Here is a 26,880-nt window from a genome sequence, read left to right as displayed (position 1 = left end):
GTATTTTCATTCCTCTGAAATTGTTTTCATCCACAAGCAGTTTTCAAATCAGAAGGTATATATATATATATATATTTATTTTAGGTTTTACCAAAATATCAACAAATTTGATCAAATCTTACATCTCCAGTTTACATATCTGAGTAGGGAAATTAAATGTTTTTTTAAACATTTTTATCTAGTTTACAAAAAAGATGCACCTGAATACTTAGCATTCATATGGTGAAAGATCCTTGCTGCCATAGAGCATTTTATGTTTGCATAATGTGAATATTCCTAATATTAGTTATATTAGTGGCTATGATTAATACAGAAGCTATCAAGTGTTTCAGCTAACGCACATAAAATATGGCTCTTTGAACTTCATCTTTCCTCTCGCTATACTTACTCCCCGGATGATCTCAGTCACTTGGCTTTCAACATCGTCTAAACACTGAAGAGTCTCAAATTCATATCTGGAATCCAGACAGCTACTCTGAACTCCAGACTCATATATCCAGCTGCCTATTTGACATCTCCATTTGGAGGCCTAATATGCATTTCACACTTATCTTGTCCTAACCCAAACTTCTGATTTTCTCTCCCAAAGCTTCACCTCCCACCATTTTCCCCTTCTCAGTAAATAAGTGCTCCATCCTCCCCTTTGCTCAAGTCCAAAATCTGAGCCTTATCTTCAACTTCTCTCTCTCACACCTGACATCAAATCCATCAGCAAATCCTGTCAGTTGTACCTTCCCTGCTGCCCAGAATGACTTCACACTGTCTCTACTGCAACTGTGTTGATCCAAGAACCATTATCTCTCACCTGATTACTCAGTAACCTTTTAACTGGTCTCTGCCTCTGATTTTGCTCCTTGTAGTCTATTAGGTATACAGCATCAGAGTGATTAGGCAAAACAAGGGATTAAGTAAAGGATGTCCTTCCTCTTTTCAAAATCCTAAAATTATATTTTGTTTCAGCAAACTAAAAGCCAAACCCCCACAAAGTCCTATAGACCTGCACACCACACCCTCAACCTCTTCTATTCTGTTACCCCCTGTATTAGGGTTCTACAGAGGAACAGAATCAATAGAATATTTCTAATTTTAAGAGGATTTTTATTAGATTAGGTGCATAGTCCCACAATGGCCAACAGCAGGTAGGAGAGCCAGGAAACCAGTAGCTTGCTCAGTCTGAGAAGTTGAAAGCCTCAGAACAAGAGGGAGCAGGAGGTTGAAGGCCCGTAAGCTCCCTAGAGAGTCACTGGTGCAGTTTGCATTTAAAGACCGAAGAATCTGGAGACAGATGTTCACCAGCAATGGCAATAGCAAAAAATGTACCTGCTAAAGAAGGATCAAGGGTTCACACGTATAAACATCCTCTTCTTCCTTTCCATCTGGACCCCAGCCTACTGAATGGTGCTGCTGATATTCAGGTCAGGTCTTATTCACTCAGTTCACTGACCATGTATCAGTCTCCAGAAACACCCTCACAGACACACCCAAAAGTGTGCCTTACCAATTTTCTAAGGATCTATCAATTCAGTCAAGTTGACAATCAAGATTAATCATCACAAGTCCACTGTTGTCAACTTGGTACCCAAACATCTTTTTAAACTACACTTAATCTCCAAATAAGGAGAATAACAAGGTCATAATTCTGCCTAACATGATATAACTATACTGTATAACCAAAAACGCATTGATTTCCTCCCCAGGAGGCAAAATTTTTTGATTGATGCCTACTCTTCTCCTGACATCCATAATTTAAATACTATGATGTAAATTTAATAGCACTTACATACTTAAAGTCAATCAATGTTATGTTACATTATAAAGGAATAAGAGGAAAGAAAACAGATATTTGCTTAACATATGTGTATATAAGCACAAACATATACTTACCAAAATATGGAAGAAGTACTCATGAAAATTGCAGTATCCTAACTCTACTATTCTCCCCATTGATCATGACTTGAGTCCCTCCTTATTGTTCTTCAAAATTCAAAGACTTCACACTAGCCACAGATGTTTCAGCCAATTGAGACCACTCCCCAACTTCCTCTGGCCTTTGTTCTGTGGTAACCTTCTCAGGGATCCCCACCACCCAGTTGAAAGTGAAATCCCTTCTCCTCCAGCAATACCCACTATTCTTTACTACATTTTCTCCCATAACCTCTTCTATATCAGATGAATATTTTACTTACTTATTTTGTTCATTTTCTTGAACTAGAATAGAAAGTTCCTACGGGAGAGTCTCTGTCCATTTTGTTTACTACTATATAGGCAACTCTGAGGCAGAAGGATTGCAAGTGCAAGGCCAGCCTGGGCACTTTAGCAAAATAAAATGTTTTTAAAAGATTGGGGCCTTAGTTCTGTGGTAGAATACTTGCCTGGCATGCACAGGACTGTGGGTTCAATCCCTAGCACCACAAAAACAACAACAACAAAAAATATGATGGATATATGAATATTAAAGAATAGGAAAACCATTAGCACAAATATTTTACTAGTAATACTTCAGTAATTGGCCACTATCCTAGCTAGTAAGAGGAAAGCTCTGTGGACTATTTTCATTCCTCCTTAAAGCAAGCGCTCTCAGAAACAAGATTTGAGGAATATTTTTCATGCAGTTAAATTTCTAAGGTCATTTTCATCCTAGCTTTATGCATCTTTGCTGCAAACCTCAGCTCAAATGCCATGACTCTTCCGGAAACAAACTGGTTCCTGAGTGTCTCAATATTTTCTTCCACATCTGAGAACCCCATTAGAGCAGATGATCATATTACTATTTAAAACTAGATGGACAAAGCATATGTAGGTTTATACACTACCAGCTACTTCCCTGGTAAGTATAATCAGAGAAATATTTTTGAAGGCATGGAGACCAAAAAGCTAAGTTTGTCTGAAATTAAAAAAAAAAAAAAAAAAATCACAGAATTCTCAGTTAACTTTTAATTTTGGATAAACAACAGATAATTTTCTAGTAAAAATGCCCCATATACCAAATACTAAATCTGGCAACCTTAATGTGATCTGCACCTGTTTTTGTGTATCTCACGAACTTGAAATTATTCTTATATCTTTAAGTGATTAGAAAAAATTGAAAGGATACCGTTTTGTGACAAGTGAAAATTACATGAAATTCAGATTTATGTCCATAAATAAAGTGTTATCAGAACACAGCCAAATTCATTTGTTATGTACCATCCAGAATTTTCACACTACAACAGTACAGGTCAGTAGTGGAGCCAAAGAACCTAAGGCCCCAAGACCAAATATCCACTGTCTGACCCTTCACAGAGAAATTTTGACAACCTCTATTGTACAATATTTACTTTTTTATTCTTCTCCTTACAGAACATGAAGCACAAGCAAACTTTTACCCCTTGAACTCTCTTGCCACAGGAGCCCTGATGGTGTGTTGTTAAATTGTAAACAGAAAGTAGGAAGCCAACTGAGAAGAGGTGGAGGAATGAAGGATGCAGACTCTAGGTCATAACAGAATTGAGTGTAACTTCTCTTTCCAACCATCACAGCCTGAAGGAGTTACTTAAATAGGAGATGATGTGACTAACACAGCACAAGTAGCTGTGAGGCTTAGGAAGTAAGGATTAAACACAAGAGTTAATTTTAAAGAGCACATATACAAAAGTCAAGTTCCAGACTGTAACACAAGGTATGATTATCAGAAAGGAAGGAAAAAATAAAGAAGAAGGAGAAGAAAAACAAAAAGATAAAATTTAGGGCTAGGAGAATGAGTTTAATCATTTGCCAACAGGTGAGCCTAAGAGAAAAGTATAGAGGTATGGATTCAATCACAGACACCATGACCCACATTTGGGAAGGATGGATAGATGGTGTCAAACTAAGTGAGGCAGCAGTAAAACCCTTTTGGAGGCAAGTACCTCTTGGATTGCATCAATTCAGTATACATGTGATTGCTTTAGTTGAAATTCTATAGCCCCCATTGTAAGAAGTACTCTCATATTCAAAAATTAAGACCTGAATACGTGTTGCTGTCACTGTGAGGGGAAATTTCAAAAGACAGAGTCACATTTATATCACTGTAGATTCCCCCAGACTCTTAAAAGAGCCCCTTTATTCTCATTTTTCCCATCAGATATTTTCTATGCAGGCATTGAGTTAAAATTATCAGACTCTTGTTCTAAGGGCCTTGAATAACAGGAAGCGTATAAATGGAGGGGCAATTTATAAGCTCCATCGAAGGACTGCATCTGTGACCCTTCACCCCAGGCAGTGGTCTCAACATGTGAGCCTCACATGCAAGCAATATTCCCTAACACAGCGTGGGACTCCAGATAGATGGCACTTCACTCCTAGAAGGCATATCAGCACTGGAGAGAGTGAGAGTGATGCTACATAAGAGATAACCTTGAGACTGTTCTAAATATATTTTAAATGTAAATTATTTGCAAGCTTCAGTGCTTCAACTATGTTTGATAATGATAATGAAAACTCATGACGCATCTCACTCCTGACCTACGTAACAGCACTGTGACTAGGTAGCACTGTTTTATGCCACTTCCCAAGAGAAAAATAACCCCCAAATAAAAAAAACCTATATTAAAAACAATCATGCAGACAACAAAATTAATGCCTGAGACCTTTCCTCAAGGTTAATCCAAGAACTACTGTTTTTTAATCAATTTTTATTTGATATATATTTTGATGAATTTCAGAGGCTAATACTTAGAGCTGCCAAGACATTTATGGGTTCATTCATTCGCTTATTTATTCTCAGTGCGTGGAACTCACATGATATGAACTAGTTACCTAATGTGTTAGGTCGCAAAGACAGAAATCTGACATTACAGAAGCAGTTCTAGGCATAAAGATGAATAGCTATAACTCTGGTCCTCTAGGAACCCACTGTCTAGTGGAGGGTGACAGAGAAAGAAAACAGTCTCAGTGTTGTTACATTGAAATAAAATCATACACATGAACACAATGTGAGGCACTTAAAAAAATAAAACTGAGCCAGGCACAGTGCTTCTTGCCTGTAATCCCAGAAACTCAGGAGGCCCAGACAGGAGGATCACAAGTTCGAGGACCACCTTAGCAACTTAGCAAGATCCTGTCCCAAAATTAAAAAAAAAAAAAAATGTTGGGCATGTAGCTCAGTGTTAGAACACCCTGGGTTCAATCCTCAGTACAATAAAAGGAGGGAGGAGGGAGGAGGAGGAGGAGGAGGAAGGGAGGAAAAGGAAGAAGAAGGAAAAGAAGGGAAGAGAAGGAGGAGGAGGAGGAGGAGGAGAAGGGGGAGGAAAAGGAAGAAAGAGGAGAAGAAGGGAGGAAAAGGAGAAGGAAGGAAGGAAGAAACGAAGGAAGGAAGGAAGGAAGGAAGGAAGGAAGGAAGGAAGGAAGGAAGGAAGGAAGGAAGGAAGGAAGGACAAAATCCAGTCAAAAAGGAATGATTAAAGCTTTGTGTAAGAGAGAATGCATTGGTCTTTCTATAGGTATTTACTGTGCAACTACCCAGTATCCTTAGTAATTTTGGCCATCTCCATTCAGCTGCTAAGAAGACAGCATAGCACCTGATATAAGGGAGCTTACAGTTACACACAGAGGGACACAGCCATTTGCCTGAATCTCAAAGTCAAATGGGAAGTCAATGAACTCTGCTGACATTCTTGACCCACCTTCCTTCTGACCAGGTCTCCCATCTTCAGAGCAACCTGAACTATCTTATTGCTCAGGGTAGATACTTCAGGAATAACTCCCTAGCACAAAATTTTCCCTTTGTGGGGAATAAACACAGAGACACAGGCTATGAGACCACATCTCTAAGTGAATGTGGCATCCTGGAAATAGTTGAGTGTTTCAGAAGTAGACATCTGACCCAACAGAACAAGACAGCACTCTCTCATTAGAATTTGAAATTCTAAACTGAGATGCATGGAGCCTTGGTGGACAATCACATTAATTGCAATACCCTGGGAAGAATGGCCACAAACAACTGTCATCAGAGGCTCACACCACCCTTTTTCAGTCCCCCTTGTACACTGGGCTCCCTTTAACTCTGTAAGAAAGTGCCCAGTCTCCTTCCACCTACTGAAATTGACCACAGTCAGTTTTATGCTTCCAACCCAAGAAATCTTCCAACCTGACACCTGTCCACAGGATCTCCCCACTGTACCCAGTCTAACTGTGTTTCTCTGATCAAAAATGTGCTGAATATTACTGTTCTAAAAGCTTATAATGCTATCAACCCTACAGAGAGGTAATAGTTTGGTAGGGGTTGTCTTGTGGAAATATGTCAGAATCCAGAGAATTTACTGCAGTGAGATTTCAGGGCTTACTGAGCCATATTAATCCAGTAAAGGAGATATTTGGATATGTGGAGAATCACAAATACCTTTCAAATTCCACCAAATATAATTCTAAATCTTAGCTCTGTCATTCTTTAACCAAGTTTACACAGCTAGTAAATGGGAGAGCTAATTTTGACACCAAATTTGGCTACTTCTAAACTTCACACTTTTTCATATCATTGGTATATCTTAATGTTTCTTTTCATTCTTCATTTAGATCAGGGTTTCTCAATCGAGAACAATTCCCAACACCCCCTAACTCCAGTCTAAGAGATTGGGGATCATCTGAAGACATTTTTGTTGTTATGACTGTGAGGTAAAACTGGCATCTAGTGAGCAGAGGCCAGAGATGGTGCTGACTATCCTACAGAGCACAGGACAGCCCCCACAATATAACTATCATAAATGTCAATATAACTGAGGTTGGGAATGCTCCCCTAAGTAAAGGAAATAAGTCTTTTGAAGAATGTATAAACTAAATGAAAAATATGGGAAATTAAGTAAAAATCCATTTTATGAAAGATATATATTGAAATAGCATGCAGTCATTTAATTATAGACAGATCTAATGATATAAAAACATTTACAATATGTCTCCAAATAGGAAAGATATGCTGTAATACAGTCACATAGAAAATGATCCCATTTTATAAATAAAACACATACATGCCAAAACACTGGTTCACATACAGGTAGGGAGAAAACCAAAAGGTTATATTCCAATAAATTGTTAATTTCCAGTCTGGAAGGAGAAAGAGATTAAATGACTTTTATTTTCCTCCTTCTTTCTTGAGCAGCATTTCTACATTAAAGCTATTTGTTTTCATTTTTAGAAATGGCACCAAACAACAGCCTGATGCCTGACAGTAGCTGACTCATCTTGGCTTATTGGATGTCTAGCTTTACCCACCTACACACTTAAGAGAAGAAAACTTGTTTCATTTATATAAGCTTGGGAAGTGGATCTCTGTTATGAAATTCTGATGCATGTTTGAAAATGTTAATTATGTTGACTCGGGGTCTCATCTCTCCCACAGTCTCCTCTGGCTTAGTTGAGTTCTTTGTTCTAATTCATGCTGGGGACACCTACTTCTTTCTGTGAGAGCCAGTTCTTGTTAAGATCTCCCTTCTTCTGAGTAAATGTCAGATAAATGAAACACCATTCACAGTTCTAACTATACCACCTCTAGCACATAACCAACAGAATAGAATTTTAACTTACATTCTTAATCTAAACCCCAAAGCTAAATCATTAATGGAAAAATAAATTTTCCCCTAATTAAAAGTACCCTTAGAAATAATAATCATATCATTTCTGGATCCATTTCTTTCACTGGAAAAAGTACTAATGTTGCTGTCGTTTATATTATGATCATCAATATATCATTGGTGATATTTTACTAATAATAACAACTGCTGTTTTTTATTTTAGGGAAAACATTTCTGTAAATTTCAGAAGAAAATGGTATGGCACATCAAATTAAATTATACCCCAAATATTTATTTCTCTTTTCCATAGATTGAGCCTTCAACCCACTATACATCCTTAAGACCTTGCCTCTAAACACGTTTCTCTAGTCATTGCACACCTCAAAAGGAAATGTGTATGTGTGTGTAAAATTTTATGTATGGATGTATGTGCTTCACTGATGTGTGTATGTGTATATCTTATTTCAAATGAGTTGAAAAAGATATTTCTGGAACACCTTAAAACTGGAACTTGCAAATAATAGATGCTCCATAAATATTCTGTTAGTTGAAAGATCACATGTAATATGTTGTCCTTCTTAGTAAGCTCATACCCTTGTAAGAGGGAGAACTGGCAACACCAACAACTCTTCCTAAAATTTACTTCATCTCAGTCATTTCAACAAATACACAACTTGTGGTTGTAACTCAAATAATTTGAGCTGGCACCATGTTTTTTCATGAATGTGTCAATGTATTTGGTACTTTTTAATTCCTGGGAAGAATTTATTAAGTTTTTAAAAATCTGTTCTGTTGATAAATCTGTCTGTAAATACTTCATATTGATTATAAATAACTAAGTATTTTCATGATTTTTATTTCAACTGAAAATAGGATTATAATGGAGATGATACATTTCATTATTAAATGATGATAATGACTTATTCTTGATTTGAAGACTCAAGTTCCTTTCTTACACATGTATTAAAATGGCACAAGCTGCTTTCCTATAAGTGACAATTTCTATGATTAAGGCTAATTAATTTCTCTAGCAACTAAGCTAATAATTTCCACCCTATTTCAGAAAATGTTATCCACAAAAGGCAATGAACAACTGATAACTGCAAATAATAAAGGTTTTCACACAAAGATTTTTCAAAACAATTGGTGAATAATGAAAAAGTACTCAAGTACCCACAAAATGTAGATATTCAACCAATTTCAAATGCATGGCCTTTAGCTATCCAACCAGCAGGAGAAGCAACAATAAATTAGTTTTAAAAGCTAAAACTATTGGTAAGAAAAATTATAAGAAAATCAGTTACTCAAGCATAAAATTCAATATAAATATTAGGAAAATTCATTAAAATAAGGATATAATTTCAAAACAAGTAGAAAAAGAATAAATTGAGAGCATATAAAGGTTTATATTTCTTTGTTCAGTCTTTTGTATATAGGCCCAAACTGGAAAGTTTCATTCAAAATTTTTTATACTTTCTATTTCTCAGGAATTGATCTGGTTGGGAAATTGACCTATATTTGAAATGTACAGATTGCATACACTGAAACTAGCTCTTTAATTTCCAGAAGTCATAAGTTCCTAAGTACTGGAATTTTTCTCTATTATTAAAACTAGTTTTTATCACTATTAGTGTGAATCTTTTGGATTTGATTTTAAAACATGGCTTTATATTAATGACAGACACTGACTCAATATGAACCAGACAATTACTCAAAATATCAGACTTGATCAATTTCTACTGGGTTTGTTTTGTTTTGTTTTGTTAGGTTTTGAACCCAGGAGCACTTAACCACTGAGTTACAACCCTAATCCTTTTTTTATTTTTTTTTATTTTGAGATAGGGCCTAGATAAACTACTGAGGTTGACTTTGCACTTGTGATTTTCCTGCCTCAGTCCCCCAAGCTGCTGTAATTACAGATGTGTGCCACCACACCCAGCTCAATTACTTTTGATCATGTTAATAATGTGTCTAATATGCTACTCACTGAAAATTTATAGCTATTAAATATTCACATATGTCTGAAATTCTTTTTCTGTCCATTTATCTTTTCAGGTCTATATCTAAAATTGCTTCTACCTTATAGGGCCAAGCAGGTCTTCCCTGAAAATACTACATTGGGTGCCCAGGGTATGTCTGCCACATACTTCTTAGATATCCATTCTGAACTAGGTCCTTCTGGCATCTCACTGCTGACTGAGCATTAAACCATTGATGAAATAAGATTGTCACCCCAAGGACAAGTGTCCCTAACTGAAACTCTAGAAAACAAATCATGGAACACCAAGAATTTCACATGCTATGTGTTACATGCAAAACAGAGCATTTATTTCTACTCTTATTAAGATGGAAAATTTTTGTCACTTGATCAATGCCAGTTACAGTTAAGCCACAGTCTTTTGTGACATGTGACATACTTCTCAATGAAAGGAAAAGCATATCATAAGCCTGCTTCTCAGCTGTGACATGCTGTCTAGGCTCTGGTATGCCTCAAGTTGGAAAACATGCCTTTCCCTTCAAAGAGAAAAATACCACATGTCACAAAGGCTCTGGCCCCTGGGGCTTGCTTACTCACGACTTTCTGTAACAGTAACAACAAAGAAAAGAATTGCCTGTTTGAAAATCATACTTTATTAAAAAACATCTTTAGGGGAAAAAGCATTGATCTAATAGCAACTTATTCCAAGCAAGAATAATTCAACTGTGATTTCCTCCATGACTGTGTGACAGTTTGTTTTTAAATCTTAGGTAACATGTTCTTAAGATGAAAACTAAAGTTATTTCCAGATTTTATTCATGTTTGGACTGAATATCTACAGCAAGGATATTGGTGCCTATATTCTACCCCAAACACTGTGAATTAATTGATCTTGGTTTGGCCTGAAATTGGAATATTTACTAGATTTTCAGAATTTATATATGACTAAGTTTAAGAACCACTGATCTATAGGAATATTGACTATTATATCACTATGTAGACATTAGATAAAAATAGCACCCCATTATTTATTATCTGACATAACAGTCTGAATGATATTCAGGCTAATTAGCATGACTAACAATTGTTACCACACATTAAAGTGCCAGGCACTGTACTGACATTATATCTAATCCTCACAATATTCTTACAAATATGTATTACTACTGCTACATCATAAATAGGAAACTGAAGGTCAAAAAGTTTAGGTTGTTTCCCCAAAGTCACCCAGAAATAAATGATGGAGCTGGTATTTGAACCTAAGTGGTTTTAACTCTAAAAGACCCGATATTTTCATTACACCATATATCTCAGCAAGGGCAATATCACTTTCAAAGAAAGTAAAAATTTATGTTCAGGAGTCAAGGTCTTAGATAATACCATGCTCTTAGGTCTTAAATGAACATTAGTTCATGTTCTATCTCCATATATTTTGGTCTATAATGAGTTAAGATATATACTATTCACACATAACATACAAATTACTTACCATGCAGAATACTTGTGGAAAAAATAGCTTACCCTTCAATTTTACAACTCCAAAATTGCACTTATAGTTGAAAAGAACCACCATATAAATAAAATTTGTACATGAGAGGTTCCCAGAATGCTAGTGGTAAGAGAGGAAGTAGTAAGTAAGAGTAAGTAGTAAGTAATGAGTATAATCTAAAAGTCACTATAAATGACTGAAATATAATTAACCAAGCATCATAGCTATAGGTAAGTATTAGAAGCTTTCTCTGATCTGACATAGTTAGATATCAAAATACTTCAAACTTTTTTAAACATCTAGAGATGCATATCAAGTCTTCCCAACTCTGTATCTCCTGTAGTTCTGGGCCTCATACCTGCTAGTCATTCAACCAATAGTGTGAAATTAAAATAAAAATGGAATTGTTATTATCTTGTACAGATTACCAATTGCATAATTAAATATATATAATAATAAAACAATTCCGAGCAAATTTTAATTAATACTTATTGACTCAGAAGATACTTTCTACTTTTTTTAGGATCATTATTTTTAAATCAAATTTTATCGTGACAGAGGGAAGTGCAACTCAAAATAAATATCAAACTGTAACCTAATTTATTCTTTAGGAAACTACTAATTTGATTCCCAAGATCACACCATTTCCCTGTAAAGGAACACATAGATTTGGGGCTATTGCCATGTGTTCAAATACCTGAGCTCAGTCTTTGGCTGAAAGTAGAGAAAAAGACTACTCCATAGCAGCTTGTGTGCACACCCTTTGGAGGATGTGGCCCAACTTATACCCAAGGAGTTAATGCATTCATGCCCAACTCAAGGGAACAAAATGAATTGAGGAAACAATCGGAAATATGGTGTCGCCCAGATCATTTGCCTAAGGCAAGATAGAGAGCTTTGAACAACCTCCTTAAAAGATATTATGTTGAAACATTTGACAACCTCAGAGTCGAAAAGTATTCCTTTGAAAGAAAATCAGTGTAAAAAACTCTGAGGTATCTAGCTACTGAGAGAGTGTATTTGAGAACAGTCAAAGGACTAAGAACACCAAAAAATGAGTCAATATAAGTTATAGCTGGGAGTTGCCATCCACATTCATATCCAGGGAATATTAAGAAGGAAGAAATTGGATCCAGAAGATGGACATCAAAAGGGGAGTGACCACTCCTGATGGTGACTGACAGTGCAATTGAAAGAGTGTCAGTTTAGGGGAAGCAACTTCATTGCACAAAAGATTCTGGCCCTCCTTGCTTCTCCAACGGGGAAATAGGGTTCTACTTACACTTCTTTGTACCTGGAGCAACTCTCCAGTCTTAATAACTTTTGTTATTTTATTAATCAGTTTTCTGTTACTATAACAAAATACCTGAAATAAGCAATTTAAAAAAGGAAAGGTTCCCAGTGGCTTGGGAGACTGAGGCAGAAGGATCACAAATTCAAAGCCAGCTTCTGCAACTTAGCAAGATCCTAATCAACTTAGTGAGACCTAAGCAACTTAGTAAGATCCTGTCTCAAAATAAAAAAGGGCTTGAGATGTGGTTCAATGGTTAGGTACCCTCAGATGCTTAATATCTGGGAGGAGGAGGAGAAGGAAGGAAAGAAGGAGGAAGAAGAAGAAAGAGGAAGAAGGAGAAGCAAGAGAGGAAGGAAGGAAGAAAGGAAGAAAGGAGGGAGGGAGGAGGGGAGGGAGGGAAAGAAGGAAGGAAGGAAGGAAGGAAGGAAGGAAGGAAGGAAGGAAGGAAGGAAGGAAGGAAGGGAGGGAGGGAGGGAAGGAGGGAAGGAAGAAGGGAGGGAGAGAAGGAGGGATGGAGGGAGGAGGGGAGGGAGAAAAGGAAGGAAAGAAAGAGAAAAATAGATAGGTTTATTCTGACTCATAGTTTTGGGGTTTAATCCATGGTCTATTGGTCCTGCTGTTTTGGGGCCTGTGGTGAGGACATAATGATGTGTCAGAGGAAGATGCTCACCTCATGGCAGCCAGGAAACAAAGAGAAAGAGGAAGGAACCATGTTTCCACAATATCCTTTAAGGGCACATTCCCAAGGATCTAAAACCTCCCCCTTGGTCCACCCCTTAAAAGTTTTTGCCATTTCCAATACTCCATGCTAAGGATCAAGCCTTTAACATGTGGGCCTTCGGGGGACATTCTGAGTTCAAGCTATAGCAGTTATTCCTCTCACTGAGGAGGACATTAGACCTACCATTAAAAAGAAAGGATGGATGAAAGAAAAAAATGGAAAGGAGGAAGGAAGGGAAATAAAACAAAAGAAACTAGTTAGATCTTCATTGGAAAGCTCAGGGCAGTTATTGGGATTCAAAGGGGTAGAGAAGCATTCAGATCCCTAGGTTTGATAGGAGTCTACCCTATCAAAGGAGCTAAATGAGGTGATCATGATGATGATGATGATAAAAACATTGGTAGAAGATAACATTGAATATTTGCTATTTATGCTCCTCCATGTTATGTGTTCCACATATACTCTCACTTAAAACTTTCAATAATTTTTCAAAAATTTTTAATCATTATTATATAAAGGAAGAAAACGAGAGCGTTTAGGTGATTAAGTGCTAAACAAGAGAACAAGCCTTGGTTTTCCTTGTGCTGTGAGCGTGTATTCTCAATCTTCACCCTTACACAGCAGCCCTGCTGTTCTTACATCTGTCTCCGCCATGGAGGATTTTGCAAGGGACAGAAACCTAACTGAAAGTAGGACAAGAAGAAATAAGCTTTTATGAGGCAAACCTCAGGGAGATTGGGCACCAGATCTCCATCTCTCCTCTCTGTTCCTCTTTGAATGTTGCTCTCTTTCACACATATAGTTGGATGGGTACTCTCCACTCGGCTGGAAGAATAGCTAATGAAAATTCCACATTCACTTCTTTCCAGGTCCATGACTTCAGAGGGAAAAACCTCTCTCCAACTTCAGGGTGAAGAAACACAGAATCTGGATGAGTCTGCTTGGGTCCCATGTGACCACCCCCAGATCAATCACTATAGCATGAATGTCCAGATCTGAACTATGTGTCCACCTCTATGGTTGAGATGTTAAGGCCCTAAAATTGGCAGTCCTACCAGAATCACAATTAAAGTAAGAAAGGAGCAGTTCTTTGGGGAAGGAGAGAGACATGGTTACCAAAGCAAGAAATGCAAGGCAGATAAAAAATGTGCTAGTGATATGTGCACAAATTCCCTGGAGAGCTTGTTAGAATACAGAATTTTTTACTCAAAATCAAATACGGGGCCTGAAGTTCTGTGTTTATGGCAAATTCTCAGGTAATGTCACAGACCACACTCCAAGTAGCAAGACACTATCCTTTCTCTGCCTTGCTTACAATCAATCATCTAACGTGGTAGGTGCTCTAAAGTTTGGGGTCCACCACAGGGACAAATGCAATCTCACATGCTTGTCTGAGTGCGGTGGCTTCTCAGGACCAGCTGTGTTCCCGTCATACCACTGAAATAGAAGAGGTGTTGCACGTCAGGATTGAGACATATTGGCAGAACTCTGTGATAAAAACACTTTACAATTTCATATCACCTTTCATTCCAAAGTGTTTCAGAAGCTGTATACATTCAGCACCGCAGAAAGATGATAGAGACAGCAGACTCCGTAGGGTGAAGGAGGTGGCAAGAGATGGAGTGGCGGGAGGAATATGTGCACCAAGGACAGAGGGACATTTCTCTGTTAAAGACAATGTGACACCAAGAATTGGGGGCAGGGGAAGACAAAATCTTTAAGGTTTGTACTGGACCAATAATAGTACATAAGTTAATGTTCAGAATCATTTTCAAAAATCATCTCTCAGGAAATTGCAAAAATGCATGGGTACTCTGTGAGCACAGAGAAAAGGAAATCAGAAATTAGCTAAACAATTTTTTAAATTACTAAGAAATCTATAAAGTCTGAATCCAGCAACTCCAGTTTGAGTAGGGCATGTGGTCCTTCTTCATTAAGTCAGTAAGTCTTCAGATCTTAGAAGGAAGCTTTCTATTGCATATTTTTGGCATGAAAAGTAACTTTTAGTTGCAGTGCATTTAGTAAATGACATGACTTTTCTAAGTATTACAAAATGTGAATGTCTAACTTAACCTAAATATAACAGTGTGGGTAATATATGTTCTTAGGGGAAAAAGTCACTTCATGGAGAAGTTTGGAAATGGAAACTTAATGACTCCTGGAATGTTTACCTTGAAAATAAATCCACTTTCTGGAACAGCTGCTTTGTTTGTTATCAAGGACTCCTGCAGGGTTTCCAGTGACCTAGAAGGAGGTTTATTTTCACTTTCAGCTCCTGTGACCACGTCTAACTGGAAAATGAAAATCCACAAGCTCCCACAAGATGGTTTCCAAGAGAATGTGCTCCAGGCTCATGTGGCTATCTGCCAGGGAAGCACACATCAAATTCAAAAGGGCAAGGAGAGACATCATTTTAGTATTTCATATTTCCTGATGTTTCCAATGAAGTCACTGTATTAATCTACTTTGTAGATTATATTTTAGTAAAACCGTTTCTTTATGAGCATTCACAAAAACTGAGATAACAAGAAAAGGAGAACAGGTATTTGCAGACCAGTAGAATGAATCAGATATAACTCTCCTGAATCTCCCCATCGTGGACAATCATAAGAATGGGATCCTAATTAGAATAAGTTATAGTCCATGTATGTATAATAAATATGTCAAAATATACTCTACTGTCATGTAGATCTAAAAACAACAAATTAAAATTTTTTTTAAAAAAAGCAATGCATCTTCCCCTTCTTTTCCACTCATTGTTGCTCATCTTGTTTCTCTTCCCCCCACACTTGAGACAAGATGGTAAAACCTTCCCCAAGGAACCGATAACAGTGGTCACTCCATCAGGAGAATGGAATTTTGAATCACAGCATTATTGTTTCAACAGAAAGAAAATCAGTCTGCTCATAAATCCCAGAACAAAAGGTATTTTTCATGATAGGTACTTTCTTTAGAGCAGAAATTCATCTCCATCCTGAAACACATTAAAGTGACTTGTTAGTCTTGTACCCTCGTGATCATTTGGGGCACCCGGCAAAGTCCTGGTCAAAACCCTATTTTTATAAAGCCTGGGAAGTGACTGATGCATCTGGTTATCTCTTAGGATTCTGTCAGTTCCACAGCTAGAAATGGCACTCCAAAGGAAGACAGTGGTGAAGTGTGGGTTTCAGATAAGGATTTACACTGAGAGGTCAGCTCCAGAAACTGCACAGAAGAGTACAGATAGGAGACGGGGAAGGAGCAAGTTACAGTCACTACAGTCATAAGATCAGAGTGGTTACAATTGTGAAAATAAACGAATGTGTTCTCTTTTGGTTTGTTTTTCATTTGCAAAAAAGCCTGAAAACAAAATTGAACATACAGATTGAGAATGAAAACAATTTATTATTCCAGCTTGGAAGGAAATTACTGACTAAATGGCATATTTAAGACAATCCTCCTTGTTTGACTCATCATTTGACTTACTTACTGATAGTCCACCTGTTTCTTAAAAACAATTAAGGAAGCTCAACATTAAGCTAATGTTAACCACATTGATATAATTGAGTACTTTCTATACAGACAGTTTTAAGAACTGGGGATTCATGGTAATTGGGGATTCAGGACAAGTATGCCTCTACTTCTCAAAGCTTACAGTGTAGCAATACAGTCCAATTTAGCAAGAAGAATGTAACTGACTGTCCACATATGGACTATTAAAATTAGAACATTACTACTAAGACTTCTGAGGTAACTGAATCATCAACCACATTGCAGATACCCACTAAGAGCAAGTGTTATCCTTAATGTAAAGGGTACCATATCACCTTTAAATTCTACAAACTTTCTGTCTCCTCTCTGAGTCACACTCATCAAAGACACTTTAGCATGGATAACAAAATATTTCCAGAGCTTAGATGAACAGTTTTAGTATAATTTCATTTACCTCCCTGGGTACCCATGGAGTATCTCTGAAGTAAAGCACAGCACGTTGTATGGTCCTTCAAAGAGCACAAAGCCAATTAAGACACTGTGCCCACTCTTAGGTTGTCTATAATGGCCTTCAGGAGATATTTACACAGAGAACAGGAATAGAAAGCAGAATGTGGTGGATGCTGTAGTAAAGGTCTGAGTACCTGTGGGATGAAAAGGTTAACTTTAGCTAACTGAGGAAGTTCCCTACTGAAGTTGAAGTTTCAAGAAGGAGTGGATCTCACCAGATAGGCTATGTGGAGGCAGAAGAGTACAACAGTTAAAAATTAGCAGTATGAACTGATGGTCAGAATTCTAATACCATCTTAAGAGTTGTTATGAAATTTGGGCCAGTTTCTCATTGGCAAATAAAGATATTAAGAAAAAATTTTGGGTTCCCTGATGAGACTAAATATAAAGATTCATGAAAAGTACTTGACATATACCTGTTATATAATAGGTGCACGACAAATATCAGTCTCTATTATTAAATAATAAGCATGGAGGGATGGAAATAGACAAATATGGGGCATGCTAGATAGAGTAATAGCTGATAAAATGCACAAAGGGTCCAGGGAAAAGGGGGTAGGATTTGGAGGACAGATTGTTTAGAACTTCCAAATAAGAAGAAGTAATACAGTTTTTATTATAGAAACAATAAGAAACCACTCAAAGGTTTGTTTAGAGCAAGGGAGTGAGTGATGTAGTTAAAATATCTGTGAAGGCCTTTTCCAATGTATGGTTGTAAAATGATCATGACTTCCACTACTACTGCTAATAATAGTTATTATTCACCAAGCACTCACACACAGTGTATAACATTATGCTAGGTACTCTGTGTGATTACTTTTTTAACTCTTAAAAAAATATAAATAATACATAACTGAACTGGCATAAAGACAAGAACACTGAGGCTCAAAGATTCAAATCACACGTAAAGGAAAAGTGAGCGCCATGGAATCTTGAGAGCAATCTTGAGAATGTGATGCTGGTGTGTTCTGTCCTAACACCACACTCCATTGCACTTGACTCTCCATTGTCTGCTAGCTCCACTAAAGTGAAAGTTTTCTGAATCAGAGACTATACAATAGTCATTGTTGTGTTCTAGACAATCAACAACCATGTTGGGAATAAATAAATGGTTGAATATAATTTTATGGCAGCATTTTCAATGGATGGCATATTTATGAGCTCCATCTGGCTTATTGCAATCCTGTTAGATTTTTTACTAGAATATATGTGCATAGAGTTTTCATTTCACTTTTTAAAACTTTATAGTGCAGTTAGAACAGGCTTAAGAATTTTTCTGGTCCAATTAATGTATCGTATACTTTTAACACACAAGTAAAATAAGCATTTAATTCATATGCCTTGTATTTGTGTCAAAAGAAAAACTACTTTTTTAAATAATTTACATTTTCTGAACAAAGGAAGCTTCAAATATCTATTTCTCGGATAATGTTTTGCATGAAGAGAAAAAAATCATTACTTAAAGCTAGACTATATTTAGGAGTCCTCTAGAGTCTGTTTGACCCAGATTCATCACAGCTCCCTTCAAAACATAAAGGTTGATATACAAAACAAAACAAAAACAGACACTTGAAATCAAACTAATAGCTCTGAATTTAAATGGGCAATCAATAAGGCTAAAAGGAATACAAACACTTCAGATCATTTTTGTATGGGTCTTGTCTGACTGACTGATGTTGATTGTCTGGCTCCAGACTAATGTGAAATGAGCAGAAGTTATCTTGTCATTTGGCTAATACATTGAAACTGCAGTTATCTGATAAGCATCACTATGGATAACCTTAAACGGCTTGCAATTGGAAAGAGGAAAGCTCAGAAGACAATTTTGTTTTTACAGAAGATTTAGCACCCAAGAGCCTCTTTTCTTTGGTTCAGTACACACAATATGAGGCTTCAGAGGGCTCATGATGGTGAAGAGTGGCTAAAAAAAAAATCAAGTCTGGTACTTTACAATTACCAGGAATAATCAAAAAGGGTAACAATTTAAAAATAAAATGCATCTGGATTGGGTGACTACTAAAGTTTTTTATTTCTGCATTATGCCTTCTCTATCTTCCATCTTTTCTACAATTATTATATGGAGTCTGATTCCATTTATGATGTGTGGGCTTCTGACAACTTCTAAATCTCATCATCACTCTTTCCCTTCATCTGGGTAAGCAGATAAGAAAGCTGAAAAAGGGGGGAGCCAGGGATGGGGGTGGGGTTCCTGCCCTTTACTGCTGATTGAGGGTGCAAACCATATAATTCATTTTCTATGGGCAAGAATGCTCACCTTACCTTCATTGCCTGTAACAGTTTAGACATAAGATGTTCCTCAAAACTCCTGAGTTAATGCAGGAGGAGAAATTAGATTGTAAGAGTTATAACCTAAACAGTCCATTCTAGTTTAAATGGACTAACTGGGTGGTAACTCCAGGCAGGTGGTGTGTGACTGAAGGAAATGGGTCATTGGGGGTAGGCCCTGGAAGGGTTCATCTTCCCTGTGGCCCTTTTCCCTTGCTCTCTGCTTCCTGGCTACCATGAATAGATAGCACTTTCTACAACACCCTTCCACCAGGATGTTCTATCTTATCTTGGGCCCAAAGCAATAATGTCAGTCACTGAGGACTAAATCTCTGAAACCATCAATCGAAATAAACTTTTCCTCCTCTAAGTTGTTCTTGTTGGGTATTTTTGTCACAGCAATGAAAAACTGACTAATACATCCCTTACCTATAATAAAAGTTGATCAAGACTCTTCTCTAGTCTCTCAAGCTGTCTCTAAACCTGCTTAGGAGGCTACCCTGCAGAAAGCCCTGTATTGTGAGTAATATACCTTGTCATGTGTTCTTAGGCATGTTTGACAACATCAACCTCAACATCAAAAATCAAATTTTTACTAGGTGCAGGGGTGCAAGCCTATAATCCCAGCAGTTCAGGAGGCTGAGGCAGGAGGATGGAGAGTTCAAAACCAGTCTTAGCAAAAGCAAGGCACTAAGCAACTAGGTGAGACCCTGTCTCTAAATAAAATACAGAATAGGACTGGGGATGTGGGTCAGTGGGCAAGAGCTACTGAGTTCAATCCCTGGTAACCCCCCAAAAAATCAAATTTTGATTGGGGTTCATCCACCTCTGTGGAGTAGATGGCATAGATGACAGTCATCAATATATATTGTCCTTAAAATCTAAAAAGCATGTGAAACTGAATAAAGTTTTAAAATATTGATGAACCCTATCAATATATGCCATTTCTCCTTCTCTCTCTCTCACAGAGAGAGAAAGAGAGAGAGAGAGAGAGAGAGAGAGAGAGAGAGAGAGAGAGAGAACACAAAGTAAATACATATCACCAAACAATGTATAGTTCTTGGATATTTTTTAAAATAGTTTTATATCAAACTATGGGAAAAATTAAACTGCTTTCAAATAATCATCTATGAAAATATAAAATACAAATAATTGATAAAATGGTCCAGTGAGAGAATTTAATCAGAGTATAAAATGAGAATTAAAAAGCATTAAAAGTAACTATCAAGTGTTATCCTTTACTATATTTTTTATCAGTTTTATGTGTATTAACTCCTTTAATCCTTACAGAAGCCCTGTGCTGTAGACACATTCCTGGTCCCATTTACAGAAGAGGAAATTCAAATGCATAGGGAAATAAAGTAACAGTGTTTGAGATCACAAAACTAGAAAGTAAAAGAAGCGAGATATGAAAACCCAGGAAACAGGCTTCCAGAACCATGTAACCAAAATATTCCTTTAACATGTCTTCTTCAAAATTAAGTAACACCAAATTTTGTGTTTGATTTTTTTAGTTATATGTGACAGTAGAATCTATTTTGGTATATTTATACAAGCCTGGAATCTATCTTATTCTAATTAGGATCCCAATCTTGTGGGTGTACATGATGTTGAGATTCACTGTGATGTATTCATATGTGTACACAGGACAGTTACATCACATTCATTCCACTGTCTTTCCTTTTCCTATTGCCCTCCCTTCACTTCATTCCTTTTTGTCTAATCCATTGAACTTCTATGCTCCCCCCAGTCTTGGTGTGGGTTAGCATCCACATACCAGAGAGAACTTTTGACCTTTGGGTTTTTGGGGATTGGTTTTTTTCACTTAGCATGATAGTCTCCAGATCCATCCATATACCAGCAAATGTCATAAATTCATTCTTTTTTATGACTGAGTAATACTCCATTGTGCATATATACCACATTTCTTTATCCATTCATCTGTTAATGGGCATATATAGGTTTCATAGTTTATCTATTATAAATTATGCTGTTATAAAAATTGATGTGACTGAGTCACTATAGTATGCTGATTTTAACTCCTTTGAATATATATCAAAGAGAGGTATAACTGAATCAAATGGTAGTCCCATTCTTAGTTTTGTGAGTAATCTCCACACTGCTTTTCACACTGGATGCACTAATTTTCAGTCCAACCAACAATGTATGAGTGTACACTTTTCCCCACATCCTCATCAACATTTATTAACACCAAATTTTTATCACAATATGTTTAAATTAGATATGATATCTATTCCAATTGTGTGAACATTTTCTAAGTTTTTAACATTTTTCAAACTCTAAACTAGACACAAGTTCCAGACTGACAATTATTATGGATTAAACATCCTTTTATTTTTCCTAATAATGGTCTGATTTTTCTTCCTGCCACCATCTCTTGCCCTGTGGAGTCCCAATGCATAATGAGACACCAACTACATGCATTCCTTGCTCCTGGAGCAAATCAGATTGGCCTAAAGGTGATTACCTTTTACACCTCTGTCACCATGAGTGGGTCAAGAACACAGACATAAGCCAACCAACATGTGACATTGTCCTGGCCGCAGGATTAGTATAGAATTGGACATGCAATCTAATTTAAACCACTGAAATACAAAGGAAGATTTAGTAGAACTTTTGAGAAATAATTTTTCTCACTTCTAATAAGAAAGAACCAACAGAAAAATAAGTTTTCACTGTCTATAAAAGTCATGCAATGGAACTGCAAGGCTGAAAGCAACTTGAGTCATTTTGCCCATGAATGAAGCCAGGCTAGAGGAAGGTGATACACAGAAATGGGAACAGCAGAACCACTGAAGAGAACCACCCAGAACCTCTGGATTAAGCCAGCTGAAGCTCCCGAATTCTGCACCCCAAATGTTCCAACAGGTGAGATAATATTTATTTAAGTTGGTTTAATTTTGTTTTTTGTTATTTGCAGTCCTAATATATAACTGAAGGCAAACTGATTCTAGTGATTTTTTACCACTCTATTCATTCAATAAATATCCATCCAAAACACTCACCCACCTGTAGTGCCAAGGTGACATTCCTCACTCCTGTTGAAAGAGATGTCCATAACTTTTCTCTGGGGACTTGTACCTGTCAGTCTGTATTTTCATTCCTGGAAATGTTGTTAACTGCTTTTCCCCACTATTTCTCATCACAGTTAATCCCAGGCCTTTTCTCACTTTGTTCTGGACGCCATGTTGTAACAGAGGTTTGTGGAAGGAGAATTGCTGCAGCCTGGAGACTGTTTTCTGTGTTTCATTCCTTATATTCCCTGAGTTACCACTCACATAGGACCCTGAGGTAGTGACTAAGAGGGTCACATGGAAAGTCACTAAAGGATGAAATAAAGCTGGTCAACTTGAGCACTTAGGGCAGGGAAATTTCATGCATTAAAAAGTAGATAAATGATTGAATAAATTATACTTTAGACATACCAAAAAATATTATTCAGGTTTTTTTAGTTATGCCTGGAGTAGGGTACAGCTGAGTGGTAGAGCTCTTACCTGAAATACAAGATCCTGGGTTCAATCCCCAGCACTACAAAATTAAATAAATTATAAAACATGACCATGGTAGACTATGAAAAAACAACTTAGCCATTCATTATATACTAAGTGGCCAAAAATATAAATTGTATACATAATGTTTACAACTATGCAATAGCCACAAATCAAAAGAAACAACAGAAATTTTTAAAATCTGAAAGCGATAAAAATAATAAATCAACAATCATTGCAATGAGGACTATAGAAACTTTTCCTATTTTTTCTTTTACTATTTTTAATGGGCACAATTTTTTTTTTTTTTTTTTTTTGTACTGAGATTGCACTCCAGGGCACTTTGCCACAAAGCTATATCTGCACTCTCCTTTAATTTTTTTTTAATTTTGAGACAGAGTCTTGCTAAATTGTTTAAGGTCTCACTAAACTGCTGACTGAGGCTGACCTCAAACTTGAAATACTCCTGCCTCAGCCTCCTGCGACAGTGGGATTACAGGCATGTGCCACTGCACCCAGTGTGAACACAAATTATTTTATGAGGAAAATGCTAATATTTTAACAGTAATACTGCACATCAATTTTCATTAACCTCATACCTAAATTGGCATATTTATTTGAGATATACAAAGTTAAGAAATTACAGAGGGAACATAGCATTGCATAGCTTAAAGATTTTAATGTCTGAATAAATAGTCCATTGTGTACATATACCACAGTTTCTTTATCCATTCATCTGTTGAAGGGCATCTAGGTTGGTTCCACAATCTAGCCATTGGGAATTGAGCTGCTATAAACATTTGGGTATAAACTGAGGAGTGGGATAACTGGGTCAAAAGGTGGGTCCAGTTCAAGTTTTCTGAGGATTTTCCACACTGCTTTCCAGAGTGGCTGCACCAATTTGCAACTCCACCAGCAATGTAAACACATCCATGCCAACATTTATTATTGTTTGTGTTCTTGATAATAGCCATTCTAATTTGAGTAAGATGAAGCATTTGCAAATAAATGGATGGAATTGGAGAATATCATGCTAAGTGAGATAAACCAATCCCAAAATCCAAAGGCGGAATGTTTTCCCTGATAAGTGGATGATGATATATAATGGGGTGGGCGGTGGGAAGTGAGAGAAGACTGGAGGAACTTTAGATTATGTAGAAGGAAATGAGAGGGAGTGGGGTATGAAAAATGGTAGTATGAGACAGACATCATTACCCTATGTACATGTACACAAATGGTATGAATCTACATCGTGTACAACCACAGAAACAAAATGATGTACCCCATTTGTGTATAATGAATCAAAATGCAGTTTGTAAAAAATAAATAAATAATTTTTTTTTAAAAAAAGAATAATGTTGAGAACTCACAGCCTCACAGTTTGACTAAATTCTAAGTGATTGATTTGAATGTCACAGGAATTAGAATTAAATTACATGTGGGCTCAATGGCTTATCACTCAGAAATAGCAAGAAATAAAATTGGTTGTGTATGAATTCTTAAAAAAAAAAAAAAAAGATTTCAATGTCCACTTTCCCAAAGAGGTTTTCTAAGACAATGGAGTTGTACAGTATCCAAAATAAGACCTCACACCCCATAAAATTTAAATACTGTCCCTTGGGTGCTGAGAAACAAAAGACCACTGGTCAGGTCTTGTGGGTCACCTGGCAATCTTTCAGCCTCTTCCAAAGCAATAAAACCATGCAAGAAATAATACAGCTGGGGAGGGAATCAAGGGGGGAAAAACAGAGATGAGAATCAGTCTGCCTTAGCCAGACTGTGCAAGAGGAAGGAGGAAAGGAGGCAAGGAATTAGATAACACGGCTGCAAATCTGTGCAGATCATTACTTTCTCAACGTGAAGAGCAAAGGGAAAGTTTGAAATGAGGGGAGACAAAAGGAAAATGAGGTGGAGGGAGATGGAATCGAAAAGATAGATGCCAGAGATATGTATATAAAAGGATGAACGATAAACCAGAATTATGGATAGAGATAAAGGAGTTAATGGAAAGGACAGAAAGAAAGTGAACAGGGAACAAGAGGAGGAGGGATATTCCCAGCGGTGTCAGACTCGATGATGGAAACCTCACCGAGACCCTGGGAAGGGACGTTTGGAGGTGAATGACAAATGTGCGGCATAAAAATAAATCATCTTTTCTAGATCTTCTGCAGGAACAAATTTTCCAGAGATTTAGATTTGGTAAACAGACCAAGCTGGATCACAGTGAGGAACTTATAGGGGATTTCAGATGTCAAACACACAGAAGCCAAGGTTTGCCTGTGATGTTGAAAATAACACCACGCATGGCCTTTTAGTATCCGGCTCATTTCAAATAACTGCAGTTCACAGAGGCTTCCCTAGGAAACCTAAGACGATATATTAGTTTTTCTTTAGTTGTTAGGTATAGAACAAATAATTCATGCTTGGTTTCTATAACTTTGCTAATGTTTCCTCAGACTTGAAAACTTTGTGTTATGTCCATGTGCTTTGCATTATTTGTGAACATGTTTACACTTAGCATTTGAATTAATTCTGTATTTCTTTATGACAATATGATAGAATTATCAGATGCAAAGATAAGCACATTTGAAAATAGTCTATATTTTCTCATTTTTTAAATTTAGATTAAGTATAAACTGTTACCCGAGAGTGAATTTTGCTTCCTTAAGTATCTTTATTAATTCCCAAACTCAAACAGATCATAAGCGTAGTGATTAGGAGCATAGACTTCAGATTGAGAGAAACCTGCCTGGGTCCAAGATTCACAATTAATCAGTGTCTGACCTTTTTCCTAACATTTCTGACTGTGACTGTCCCTGTGTTTGAGATAAAGCAGGAAGCCTGCCTCATGTATCTATTGTGAGAATTAAATAAAATAATACTTAGCAAAACATAGCACCTACCTAAAACATGACAAATATTCAATAAGTGTAGCTAGAAGTTCTAAAAGTCACACTTACTTTTAGATTAATAAATATTATCAATATTATTGCCGATATTTTGTAAGAGTGGGAATTTTACAATGACACAAAAACATCATTTCTTACTTAACTGCTCACTATATCTCAGACACCCTCAGATCCCTGAATTTGTATGTATAATTTTCTCTGCCTAGAAAATGGTCCCTGCCACTGCCTTCTTACCTGACCAACTCCATTTCTTCCCCACTCTAAGCTGAAACATGGCTTCTTCCTAGAAGTCCGGCTTCCCTGATCCTAAAGGACCAAGTTGGCACCTAGAAACCTGCTCTTCACCTTAGCTGTTACCATCACATTGCACTGTAATTCCATGTTGATTTTATTGATCTGTGTTCCTGCTCATATTATACACACACACACACACACACACACACACACACACGCTCCAAACACATGTATAAACATAGGCACACAATTTTAGACCCATGAAGACATAAATCTATTTTCTTGGTCTTCATTTCTAACACAAACACGTAGGCAAAGTATGCCTGACATATACTAAGTTCCTAATAAATGTACTTTTTGAATAAATAAAAGACACTTAGCAAATAGATGTTAAAAAATTTTATAAATCTATATGCCAGTCTAAAACCATTAAATATCTGCTAATCAGAAGCATCCCATCACTACTGAACTATTAAATTCACTGACTACTTGCCAAGAGTCTCCTTACTAAAGTAACTTGACAATAAATAAGTAAACTTGACATATTTATGTAGATCTTTGAAGTAGTCAGCAAGAAAGCAATTTAAATTAGATGCCCTCAAGCAAATTTGGAAAAGTTACTCTTCTTTCCTGAACACAGCTATTTAAATAGAAGTTCCTTTTTATGAGAATAATGATGGAAAATAACCAGCAGAATTGCATTAAAAAATCAACTTATAAATATTTGTGAGTACCTCCTATGTGCTAGGTGCATGGGAAGACCAAAGAAAAATGAAATACAACCTGTACCTGAGCTAAGTTTAAATATAAATAGCAGGGAAATTTTAATGCCCACATACCTCCTCCTATCAAATTCACAAAAAAACACGTCTTTATAGTTTACGTACATTTACTTAATTTTAAATTTAAGGGAGACCATTAGTATATTTCTTTCCTTTGAACTACTATGAACGTGT

This window comes from Sciurus carolinensis, chromosome 10 (assembly GCF_902686445.1).
Source record: "Sciurus carolinensis chromosome 10, mSciCar1.2, whole genome shotgun sequence".
Lineage (NCBI taxonomy): Eukaryota > Metazoa > Chordata > Mammalia > Rodentia > Sciuridae > Sciurus > Sciurus carolinensis.
The sequence above is the reverse complement of the archived record's forward strand: the minus strand, read 5'-3'. Positions refer to the sequence as shown.